This window comes from Cetorhinus maximus, chromosome 9 (genome assembly GCF_964194155.1).
Source record: "Cetorhinus maximus chromosome 9, sCetMax3.hap1.1, whole genome shotgun sequence".
NCBI lineage: Eukaryota > Metazoa > Chordata > Chondrichthyes > Lamniformes > Cetorhinidae > Cetorhinus > Cetorhinus maximus.
Window position 1 is genome coordinate 110,942,304 of NC_135887.1, and position 12,925 is coordinate 110,955,228.

General features: G+C 49.7%; 1 long non-coding RNA gene across 1 annotated transcript; it reads left to right on the forward strand.

The window, feature by feature from the left end:
- The first annotated feature begins 608 nt into the window (after window positions 1-608).
- Window positions 609-11,482, forward strand: LOC144684245 (uncharacterized). Its single transcript, XR_013577463.1, has 3 exons — window positions 609-754; window positions 1,608-1,706; window positions 11,434-11,482. It is a non-coding gene; the product is annotated as an uncharacterized LOC144684245 (long non-coding RNA).
- The last annotated feature ends 1,443 nt before the right edge of the window (window positions 11,483-12,925 follow it).

The window sequence follows — 12,925 nt, forward strand, 5'->3', positions numbered from 1 at the left end:
GTGGGTTTTTATGTTTTCTCCTATTTATGTAACAACCAATCCTAGCAAACAACTGGAGGAAGAGGCTCCACAAATATCCCCAACCTCAATGATGGGGGAGCCCAGCACATCAGTGCAAAAGATAAGGCTGAAAAAGAAAAGTCTACAATCTTCAGCCAGAAGTGCCGAGTGGATGATCCATCTCGGCCTCCTCTGGAGGTCCCCAGCATCACAGATGCCAGTCTTCAGCCAATTCAATTCACTCCACGTGATATCAAGAAACAGCTGAAGGCACTGGATACAGCAAAGGCAATGGGCCCTGACAATATTCTGGCTATAGTACGGAAGACTTGTGCTCCAGAAATTGCTGTGCTCCTAGCCAAGCTGTTCCAGTACAGCTACAATGTTGGCACCTACCTGGCTATGTGGAAAATTGCCCAGGTATGTCCTGCCACTGAGTGGGAAGCGAGTTGCGATGTCCTGAGGTTGTGAAAGGTGCTGTATAAATCCAAGCTGTTCCTTTCTCTCTTTAACATCTGTGAACTGTCATTGTCCCGGCAGAGAAGCTATTCTGAGACAGGCAGCTGTTGCAGCTGAAGAGGCCTCTGATGAAGCCTCTCGCCTACAGTATGAAACAGAAAGATACAGGAGGCTGGCGGAGCATGAGAGGGAAGAGAAGAGCAAAGAGTGCGAGCTGTGGCGTCAGAAGCATGATTTGCTGAGTGACATCCTGAGAAGTCAAGATGAAGAGAAGGCAAAAAGAAAGAATAAAGCTGTAAGTTTTACCCTGCACATGAGCAAATAGTTCTAATCACATTTACCCACTCTGTTTCCAATACCCTCCAACTCCTTTTTCTTCATCCAGCTCTCCGATCTAATCCTGAAAACTGATGATAGTTTCCGCCTCAAACACTAATGCTGGAAGGGAATCCCACATGCTCACCTACCTGAAGGTGTTTCTCCTGACCTCTGTTCTAAATCTCCTCCTATAAGCTTTATGGCCCCCTCATTCTTGACTCCTTTTGGAAACAGTCTGCTTCAATGTATCCTGTTCCATACAGTCACAGAATGATACCGCTCAGAAGGAGGCCATTCGGCCCATCATTCCTCTCTGAAAGACCCATCCAAGTCCTTCACCATCTCTCCCTCTATCTCTCTCTATCCCTCCCTCCTTTCCCTTCTGGAAATAAAAATCTGGTCTCAGTAAAAGTGATCATGAAGCTAGCGGGTTGTCGTAACCCTAATGGTTCATTAATATCCTTCAGGGAAGAAAACCTACTGTCCTTACCTGGTCCAGACCCACACCAAACATGGTTAACACTGAACTGCCCTCTGAAGTGCTCTGACAAGGCAATCAGTTGCATCAAGTTGTATGAGCATTCAAGAAGGTGGCTCACCACCGCCTTCTCAAGGGCAGTTAGAGATGGGCAACAAGTGCTGGCCTTGACAGTGACATTCACACCTCGTGAAAGAATAAAAAAACCAAACCGCTACCAGTGATTCAAGAATGCAATCCACTGCCTCTTTCTCAAGGCAACTAGGGATGGGCAATAAATGCCAGCTTTGCCCATGACGCCAACATCCCAGGAATGAATGATAAAAATACAATTGGTTTTTCCTATCCCCAGTGTCAAGCCAAATTCCAGACGTACTTCCTGTGCAGGACAGAATGTGACCAGCGGGTCAGTGTCGCAAAAACGAATGACGGGAGCCCAAAGAGTTTTGTGGTAAGTGGAATATTAAATATTTTAATATTTGTGCATCAAAACGATGTTTTTTTGGCTCTCTACGCAAAAAGGAATCTGTGGCCCGGTCGGATGTGGGTCTGCGTTCACAGAATCACAGAATGGGACAACACCGAAGGGGATCAATCGGCCCATCGAGTCTGTACTGGCTCTTTCAAATATCAATCCAGTTTGTAACAACATAAGAAATAGGAGCAGGGATAAGACCATCAGCCCCGCCCCCCTGAGCCTGCTCTGCCTTCAATATGCATGACTGATATCCTGCCTCAATTCCATTTTCCCACCCGCATTGCATATCCTGGATTCCCTGAGAAATCAAAAATCTACTTATCCCAGCCTTGAATATACTCCATGATGGGGTAGACAATTCCAAAGATTCATACCCCTCTGAGTGAAGACATTTCTCCTTATCTCAAGTCTTAATGATCGGCTCCTTACCCTGAGACTGTGCCCCTGTGTTCTAGATTCCCTAGCCAGGAAGACAACCTCGCCGTGTCTACCCTGTCAAGCCCCTTCAGAATCTTCTATGTTTCAATGAGATCACCTCTCATTCTTCTAAACCCCAGAGAATATGGACCCAATTCACTCAGCCTCTCATCACAGGACAACCCTCTAATCCCAAGAACTGACTATGTGAAACTTCAGTGTACCATCTTCAATGCAAGTATATCCAACCAGGTGTGGTCTCACCAAAGCCCTGTACAATTTTAGCAAGCCTTCTTTATTCTGGTACTCAAATCCCCTTGCAATAAAGGCCAACATGCCATTTGCCTTCCTAATTGTGTGCTGTACCTGTATGCTAACTTTCTAAGGTCCTTGTACAAGTACAACCAAGTCTCTGAATATCAACATTTTAAAGTTTCACCCCTTTTAAAAAATATTCTTCTTTTCTATTCTTACGACCAAAGCGAACTTCACACTTCCTCACGTCGTACTCCATCTTCCACCTTGCTGCCCACTCACTTAAGCTGTCTATGTCTCTTCACAGCGTACATTCCCACCTAACTTTATAATGTCAGCAAACTTAGATCATTACTCTCTGTCTCTTTGTCATACAAAATCCTGGCCTATGATTTGTTTCTCATTTTGAAGGTTACTATTGAATCTGTATCTGCCACCCTATCAGGCAGTGCTTCCAACTCCAAAACAATTGCTAAGTAAAAGGTTTTTCCCAATGTAGCCTTTGGTTCTTTTGCCAATCACCTTAAGCCAGTGCCCTCATGTTATCGACCCTTATGCCGGTGGAAATAGTTTCCCTCTATTTGTTCTATCTGAGCTCTTCATGGTTTTAAACACACCTATCATATCTCCGCCTAGGCTTCTCTGCTCTAAGGAGAACAAACTCAGTTTCTCCACTGGGGATATGTGTTGCGATAATCCCACATCTCCACATGTTGCTGAAGGGATGAGGAAGGTGGAGAGTCACATGGAGGGCACTGATATCATTGGTCCATTATATTAATTGGATTCATGACTCCGTTGTGTCTTGTTAAGCGTCTTGAGAATCTAATGAGCAAACAGTGCCAGGTAACGTGATCCTCTGCCTGAACACACCTTCCTCATGCGCACATCTTTGGAATTAACATCCACTACCCTATCACAAATCGAAGTCACAGTCAATATTTCCAATCAACCAAATTATTTCTTAAACTTGGTGCAAACATATATTTAACGTGAAAACACACTGATTGTCACCAAAGGTATTGTGGCTGCACTGTTGTAGGGTCAGTACTGAGGGAGCACTGTACTGGAGGGTGAGTACTGAGGGAGCCCTGCACTGTCAGAGGGTGAGTACTGAGGGAGCCCTGCACTGTCGGAGGGTCAGTACTGAGGAAGTCCTGCACTGTCAGAGGGGCATACTAAGGGAGCCTAGCACTGTTGGAAAGGCAATACTGAGGGAGAGCCACACTGTCAGAGGGTCAGTACTGAGGGAGCCCTGCACTGTCAGAGGCCAGTATTGAGGGAGCGCTACAATGTTGGAAGGTGTCAGTACTGAGGATGCTCTGCACTGTGGGAGAGTCAGTGCTAAGGGAGCGCTGCACTGTCAGAGGGTCAGTGGTAAGGGAGTGCTGCACTGTCGTGGTGCCAGTGCTGAGGGAGCACTGCACTATAAGAGGGTCAGTCCTGAGGGAGTGCTGCACTATTAGAAGTTCTGTACTGAGGGAGCGCTACACTGTCCGAGGGTTAGTACTGAGGGAGCGCTGCACTGTTCGAGGGTTAGTACTGAGGGAGCGCTGCACTGTTCAGGATCAGTACTGAGGGAGTGCTGCACTGTTCAGGGTCAGTACTGAGGGAGTGCTGCACTGTTCAGGGTCAGTACTGAGGGAGTGCTGCACTGTTCAGGGTCAGTACTGAGGGAGCGCTGCACTGTTGGGAGGGTCAGTACTGAGGGAGCGCTGCACTGTTCAGGGTCAGTACTGAGGGAGCTCTGCACTATTGGGAGAGTCATACTAGGGGACGCTGCATTGTTGGGAGGGTCAGTGCTGAGGGAGTGCTGCACTGTTCAGGGTCAGTACTGAGGGAGCAATGCACTATTGGGAGAGTCATACTAGGGGACGCTGCACTGTTGGGAGGGTCAGTGCTGAGGGAGTGCTGCACTGTTCAGGGTCAGTACTGAGGGAGCTCTGCACTATTGGGAGAGTCATACTAGGGGACGCTGCACTGTTGGGAGGGTCAGTGCTGAGGGAGTGCTGCACTGTTCAGGGCCAGTACTGAGGGAGCAATGCACTATTGGGAGAGTCAGTACTGAGGGAGTGCTGCACTGTTGGGAGAGTCAGTACTGAGGGAGCGCTGCACTGTTGATGGACAGTACTGAGGGAGCAATGCACTATTGGGAGAGTCAGTACTGAGCGAGCAATGCACTATTGGGAGAGTCAGTACTGAGGGAGTGCTGCACTGTGAGAGGCCCAGTACTGAGGGAACGCAGAACTGTCGTGGTGCCAGTGCTGAGGGAGCACTGCACTATAAGAGGGTCAGTCCTGAGGGAGTGCTGCACTATTAGAAGTTCTGTACTGAGGGACCGCTACACTGTCCGAGGGTTAGTACTGAGGGAGCGCTGCACTGTTCGAGGGTTAGTACTGAGGGAGCGCTGCACTGTTCGAGGGTTAGTACTGAGGGAGCGCTGCACTGTTCAGGGTCAGTACTGAGGGAGCCCTGCACTATTGGGAGAGTCAGTACCAAGGGAGCGCTGCACTGTTGGGTGGGTCAGTACTGAGGGAGCGCTGCACTGTTGAGGGTCAGTACTGAGGGAGTGCTGCACTGTTGAGGGACAGTACTGAGGGAGTGCTGCACTGTTGAGGGACAGTACTGAGGGAGCGCTGCACTGTTGGGAGGGTCAGTACTGAGGGAGCACTGCACTGTAGGGAGGGTCAGTACTGAGAGCTGCACTGTTGGGAGGGTCAGTACTGAGGGAGCGCTGCACTGTAGGGAGGGTCAGTACTGAGAGTGCTGCACTGTAGGGAGGGTCAGTGCTGAGAGAGCTGCACTGTAGGGAGGGTCAGTACTGAGAGAGCTGCACTGTAGGGAGGGTCAGTACTGAGGGATCGCTGCACTGTTGGGAGGGTCAGTACTGAGAGAGCTGCACTGTAGGGAGGGTCAGTACTGAGGGATCGCTGCACTGTTGGGAGGGTCAGTACTGAGGGAGCTGCACTGTTGGGAGAGTGAGCACTAAGGGAGTGCTGCACTGTAGGGAGGGTCAGTACTGAGGGAGCGCTGCACTGTAGGGAGGATCAGTACTGAGAGTGCTGCACTGTAGGGAGGGTCAGTACTGAGAGAGCTGCACTGTTGGGAGAGTGAGCACTAAGGGAGTGCTGCATTGTTCAGGGTCAGTACTGAGGGAGCACTGCACTGTTGGGAGAGTCAGTGCTGAGGGAGCACTGCACTGTTGAGAGAGTCAGTGCTGAGGGAGCACTGCATTGTTGAGGGACAGTACTGAGGGAGCGCTGCACTGTTGATGGACAGTACTGAGGGAGCAATGCACTATTGGGAGAGTCAGTACTGAGGGAGCGCTGCACTGTGAGAGGCCCAGTACTAAGGGAACGCAGAACTGTCGTGGTGCCAGTGCTGAGGGAGCACTGCACTATAAGAGGGTCAGTCCTGAGGGAGTGCTGCACTATTAGAAGTTCTGTACTGAGGGACCGCTACACTGTTCGAGGGTTAGTACTGAGGGAGCGCTGCACTGTTCGAGGGTTAGTACTGAGGGAGCGCTGCACTGTTCAGGGTCAGTACTGAGGGAGCCCTGCACTATTGGGAGAGTCAGTACCAAGGGAGCGCTGCACTGTTGGGTGGGTCAGTACTGAGGGAGCACTGCACTGTTGAGGGTCAGTACTGAGGGAGTGCTGCACTGTTGAGGGACAGTACTGAGGGAGCGCTGCACTGTTGGGAGAGTCAGTACTGAGGGAGCACTGTACTGTTGAGGGACAGTACTGAGGGAGTGCTGCACTGTCGAGGGACAGTACTGAGGGAGCGCTGCACTGTTGGGAGGGTCAGTACTGAGGGAGCACTGCACTGTAGGGAGGGTCAGTACTGAGAGAGCTGCACTGTTGGGAGGGTCAGTACTGAGGGAGCGCTGCACTGTAGGGAGGGTCAGTACTGAGAGTGCTGCACTGTAGGGAGGGTCAGTACTGAGGGAGCGCTGCACTGTAGGGAGGGTCAGTACTGAGAGAGCTGCACTGTAGGGAGGGTCAGTACTGAGGGAGCGCTGCACTGTTGGGAGGGTCAGTACTGAGAGAGCTGCACTGTAGGGAGGGTCAGTACTGAGGGAGCTGCACTGTTGGGAGAGTGAGCACTAAGGGAGTGCTGCATTGTTCAGGGTCAGTACTGAGGGAGCACTGCACTGTTGGGAGAGTCAGTGCTGAGGGAGCACTGCACTGTTGGGAGAGTCAGTGCTGAGGGAGCGCTGCATTGTTGGGAGGGTCAGTACTGAGGGAGCGCTGCATTGTTGAGGGACAGTACCGAGGGAGTGCTGCACTGTTGAGGGACAGTACTGAGGGAGTGCTGCACTGTTGAGGGACAGTACTGAGGGAGTGCTGCTCTGTTGAGGGACAGTACTGAGGGAGTGCTGCACTGTTGGGAGAGTCAGTGCTGAGGGAGCACTGCACTGTTGGGAGAGTCAGTACTAAGGGAGCACTGGACTGTTGGGAGGGTCAGTACTGAGGGAGCACTGCATTGTTGAGAGAGTCAGTGCTGAGGGAGCGCTGCATTGTTGGGAGGGTCAGTACTGAGGGAGCGCTGCACTGTAGGGAGGATCAGTACTGAGAGTGCTGCACTGTAGGGAGGGTCAGTACTGAGAGAGCTGCACTGTTGGGAGAGTGAGCACTAAGGGAGTGCTGCATTGTTCAGGGTCAGTACTGAGGGAGCACTGCACTGTTGGGAGAGTCAGTGCTGAGGGAGCACTGCACTGTTGAGAGAGTCAGTGCTGAGGGAGCACTGCATTGTTGGGAGGGTCAGTGCTGAGGGAGCGCTGCACTGTTGAGAGAGTCAGTGCTGAGGGAGCGCTGCATTGTTGGGAGGGTCAGTACTGAGGGAGCGCTGCATTGTTGAGGGACAGTACTGAGGGAGCGCTGCACTGTTGATGGACAGTACTGAGGGAGCAATGCACTATTGGGAGAGTCAGTACTGAGGGAGCGCTGCACTGTGAGAGGCCCAGTACTAAGGGAACGCAGAACTGTCGTGGTGCCAGTGCTGAGGGAGCACTGCACTATAAGAGGGTCAGTCCTGAGGGAGTGCTGCACTATTAGAAGTTCTGTACTGAGGGACCGCTACACTGTTCGAGGGTTAGTACTGAGGGAGCGCTGCACTGTTCGAGGGTTAGTACTGAGGGAGCGCTGCACTGTTCAGGGTCAGTACTGAGGGAGCCCTGCACTATTGGGAGAGTCAGTACCAAGGGAGCGCTGCACTGTTGGGTGGGTCAGTACTGAGGGAGCACTGCACTGTTGAGGGTCAGTACTGAGGGAGTGCTGCACTGTTGAGGGACAGTACTGAGGGAGCGCTGCACTGTTGGGAGAGTCAGTACTGAGGGAGCACTGTACTGTTGAGGGACAGTACTGAGGGAGTGCTGCACTGTCGAGGGACAGTACTGAGGGAGCGCTGCACTGTTGGGAGGGTCAGTACTGAGGGAGCACTGCACTGTAGGGAGGGTCAGTACTGAGAGAGCTGCACTGTTGGGAGGGTCAGTACTGAGGGAGCGCTGCACTGTAGGGAGGGTCAGTACTGAGAGTGCTGCACTGTAGGGAGGGTCAGTACTGAGGGAGCGCTGCACTGTAGGGAGGGTCAGTACTGAGAGAGCTGCACTGTAGGGAGGGTCAGTACTGAGGGAGCGCTGCACTGTTGGGAGGGTCAGTACTGAGGGAGCTGCACTGTTGGGAGAGTGAGCACTAAGGGAGTGCTGCATTGTTCAGGGTCAGTACTGAGGGAGCACTGCACTGTTGGGAGAGTCAGTGCTGAGGGAGCACTGCACTGTTGGGAGAGTCAGTGCTGAGGGAGCGCTGCATTGTTGGGAGGGTCAGTACTGAGGGAGCGCTGCATTGTTGAGGGACAGTACCGAGGGAGTGCTGCACTGTTGAGGGACAGTACTGAGGGAGTGCTGCACTGTTGAGGGACAGTACTGAGGGAGTGCTGCTCTGTTGAGGGACAGTACTGAGGGAGTGCTGCACTGTTGGGAGAGTCAGTGCTGAGGGAGCACTGCACTGTTGGGAGAGTCAGTACTAAGGGAGCACTGGACTGTTGGGAGGGTCAGTACTGAGGGAGCACTGCATTGTTGAGAGAGTCAGTGCTGAGGGAGCGCTGCATTGTTGGGAGGGTCAGTACTGAGGGAGCACTGCACTGTTGAGAGAGTCAGTGCTGAGGGAGCGCTGCATTGTTGGGAGGGTCAGTACTGAGGGAGCACTGCATTGTTCAGGGTCAGTACTGAGGGAGCGCTGCACTGTTCAGGGTCAGTACTGAGGGAGTGCTGCACTGTTGGGAGAGTCAGTACTAAGGGAGCACTGGACTGTTGGGAGGGTCAGTACTGAGGGAGAACTGCATTGTTCAGGGTCAGTACTGAGGGAGCGCTGCACTGTTCAGGGTCAGTACTGAGGGAGCACTGGACTGTTGGGAGAGTCAGTGCTGAGGGAGCGCTGCATTGTTGGGAGGGTCAGTACTGAGGGAGTGCTACACTGTTCAGGGTCAGTACTGAGGGAGTGCTGCATTGTTGGGAGGGTCAGTACTGAGGGAGTGCTACACTATTGGGAGAGTCAGTACTAAGGGAGCACTGGACTGTTGGGAGGGTCAGTACTGAGGGAGCGCTGCATTGTTGGGAGAGTCAGTGCTGAGGGAGCGCTGCACTGTAGGGAGGGTCAGTACTGAGAGAGCTGCATTGTTGGGAGGGTCAGTACTGAGGGAGCACTGCATTGTTGGGAGGGTCAGTACTGAGGGAGCGCTGCATTGTTGGGAGGGTCAGTACTGAGGGAGCACTGCATTGTTGGGAGGGTCAGTACTGAGGGAGCAGTGCACGGTTGGAAGTGCCGCCTTTTGGATGTTGAATTGAGGCCATGTCTACTCTCTCAGGTGGATCTCTTGGTGCCCTCCTTTCCCACTTTTTCATACTCGTGCTTGTCAATTCAAATATATTGTGTGTGTGTTTGTTTAAGAGTCAGTAAAAAAATAAAATAAAATAAAACAGGAAAGGTGGCTCAATCATGGGTTACAAAAGAAATTAGGGATAGTATTAGATCCAAAGAGGACACGTATAAAATTGCCAGAAAAAGCAGCAAGCCTGAGGATTGGGAGCAGTTTAGAATTCAGCAAAAGTGGACAAAAAGATTGATCAAGAAGGGGAAAAGTTGAGAGTAAACTTGCAAGCAACATAAAAACTGACTGTAAAAGCTTCTATAAATATGTGAAGAGAAAAAGATTAGTGAAGACAAACATAGGTCCTTTACAGTCAGAAATGGGGGAAATTATAATGGGGAACAATGAAATGGCAGAAAAATTGAACAATTTGGTTGTCTTCACAAAAGAGGACACAAATAATTTCCCAGAAACGTTAGGGAACCAAGGGTCTAGTGAGAGGGAGAAATTGAAGAAAATCAGTATTGGTAAAAAAAATGGTGCTGGAGAAATTAATGGGGTTAAAGGCTGAAAAATCCCCAAAGCCTGATAATCTACATCCCAGAGTACTAAAGGAAGTGGCCCTGGAAATATTGGATGCATTGGTGGTCATATTCGAAAATTCTAGGCTCTGGAGCAGTTGCGCTAGATTGGAGGGTGGCAAATGTAACCCCACTATTTAAAAAAGGGAGAGAGAAAAACAGAGAATTACAGACCAGTTAGCCTAACATTAGTAGTGGGGAAAATGCTAGAGTCTATTATAACGTGGTAACAGAATACGGAGAACATTATTGGGATTAGACAAAGTCAACATGGGTTTATGAAAGGGAAATCATGCTTAACTAATCTAGTGGAGTTTTTTGAGAACGTAACTAGCAGAATAGATAAGGGAGAACCAGTGGATGTGATGTATTTGGATTTCAAGATGGCTTTTGATAAGATCCCACATAAGAGGCTAGTGGGCAAAATTAAAGCCCATGGGATTGGGGGTAATATACTGGGATGGATTGAGATTGAGAATTGGTTGACAGCCCAGTATAAAGTGTGGGAATGAATGGGTCTTTTTTGGGTGGCAGGCAGTGACTAGTGGTGTACCGCAGGGATCAGTGCTTGGGCCCCAACTATTCACGATGTATATAAATGACTTGGATAAGGGGACCAAATGCAATATTTCCAAGTTTGCTGATGACACAAAACTGGGCGGTGTTGTGAGTTGTGAGGAGGATGCAAGGAAGCTTCAGGGTGATTTAGACAAGTTATGTGTGGACAAACACATGGCAGATGCAGTATAACGTGGATAAATGTGAAGTTATACGCTTCGGTGTGAAAAACAGAAAGGCAGAGTATTATTTAAATGGTGATATATTGGGAAATGTGGATCTGGGAGTCCTTGTACACCAGTTAATGAAAGTAAATAGGCAGGTGCAGTAAGCAATTAGGAAGGCAAATGGTATGTTGGCCTTCATTGCAAGAGGATTTGAGTTCAAAAGCATGAAAGTCTTACTGCAGCTATACAGGGCTTGGTGATACCACACCTGGAATATTGCGTGCAGTTTTGGTCTCCCTACCTAAGAAAGGATATACTTGCCATAGAGGGAGCACAGCGAAGATTCACTAGGCTGATACATGGCAGGATTGTCGTATGAGAGATTGGTTCGACTGGGCCTTTATTCACTAGAGTCTAGAAGAATGAGAGGGGATCCGATTTAAACAAATAAAATTCTAACAGGGCTAGACAGACTGGATGAAGGGAGGATGTTTCCCTTGGTTGGGGAGTCTAGAACCAGGGGCCACAGTCTCAGGATATGGGGCAGGACATTTAGGACTGAGATACGGAAAAATTTCTTCACTCAGAGGGTGGTCAACCTGTGGAATTCTCTGCCACAGAAGGCTGTGGAGGCCGGATCACTGAGTATATTCAAGAAAGAAATTGATAAATTTTTGGATATTAGGGGCATCAAGGAGCAGGGAAAGAGGGAATATGGTGTTGAGATAGAGAATCAGCCATGATCATATTGAATGGCGGAGCAGGCTCGAAGGGCTGAATGGCCTAATCCTGCTCCTAGTTTCGATGACATGGAGCAATGTTATACACGTAAGCTCTCTCTGTGGTCTATTTCAGGAAGGAGAGGCAGCGCATTTTACTGAAGCTGATGACCTGCAGCACATGATACCCCCTGAAAGGTAGGCTTCAGACGTTTGAACATGGACATAATAAGCCAGTCCTCTTTTTCCCTTTTGTAATTGGCGCCCATGATCAGGCATAAATGGTGAACAGGACGAGGCCATGGATTCTGCTCGTCTGTCGCTAACTTCAAAGCCCGTTTGGCACTTTACCTATGTGTTACTGCCTCTTTACTGATGCAAGTGTCCAACAAACTGTTGTCTGTGCCTTTCTTCACCTCTGAGATTTGATGTCTCAAGCATTTCCCTTGTTGGTTTTTTAGCCTCCACCGTGCTCACTCTCCAATTGATTCAGAGCTTCGAGATTCACAACCTGCCCTTTGCCCAAGTCGCTGTTAGCTGCCCCTCCCATTGATGCATCGACTTCAACATTGTCCAAAAGTCCCTCCAAGGTCAGGCGGGTTTATGGGAATTTTGGGATCGATCACCAATGATCTGAGTGAACGGCGGAAAAAAGTCTCAAAGGGCTGAATGGCCTCCTTCTGTCCTTTTGTTGCCCCCCCCCCCACCTTCCAAACACATCCCTCACTCTTGGCACACATATTGTGGTGGCTGCACCTGCCAATGATAATTAGGGTGCCTCCCCCAAACATCAGCAACTCTGGTGTTGGATGTCAATGGTGGGTGGAACTCCAGGAGATCTGAACCTCTGGACCTATTAACTGAGCTTTAAGTCAATGCTCACGTTTTTATTGTGAGCTCCTTTCCACCAGATGTTTTATGTCTCTTACAGAGGGACGCAGTTTCCCTAAGGTTTTAAAGAGGTTTCTTTTGGCAGGTTGACGTATTGCATGGCATCACCCAGCTGTACAACCAAAGAGGCCCGGACCCAGGCTTATTTCAGCGATCTCACACCTGCCAAGTACAAGGAAATATCGTCTCCTGGTAGAGGCAGGAAGGTTGTCAATTATTTCTGGCTTCCTGCTGCCAACGGAGATTAAGGTAAAAAAAAAATAGACAGCAAGCATCAATTCTACAGTCGAGACACCATCATCGAACATTTCTGCTGCTTTATGTTTGGATTTTACAGTCGAACATGGTATGGTGTTCACCCCTCAACCGACATCACTAAAAAAGTGGTCTGACAGTTTACTACATTGTTTTTTGTGGAGGCCTTACTGTGCACAAATTGGCTCTCATGATAGAATCATAGAATGATCGAGCACTGAAGGAGGTCATTCGGCCCATCATGTCAGTGCTGGCACTTTGAAAGAGCTATCCAATTAGTTCCACTCCCCTAATCTTTCCCCATAGCCCTGCAAAGTTTCTTCAAATATTTTTGAAAGTACCTATTGAATCTGCTTCCACCACCCTTTCACCAGGTGGTATCCCAGATCATAACAAGGAGTTGCATAAAAGTTGTTTCCTCATGTTGTCTCGGGTTCTTTTACCAATCACCTTAAATCCATGTCCTCTGGTTACTGAACTTT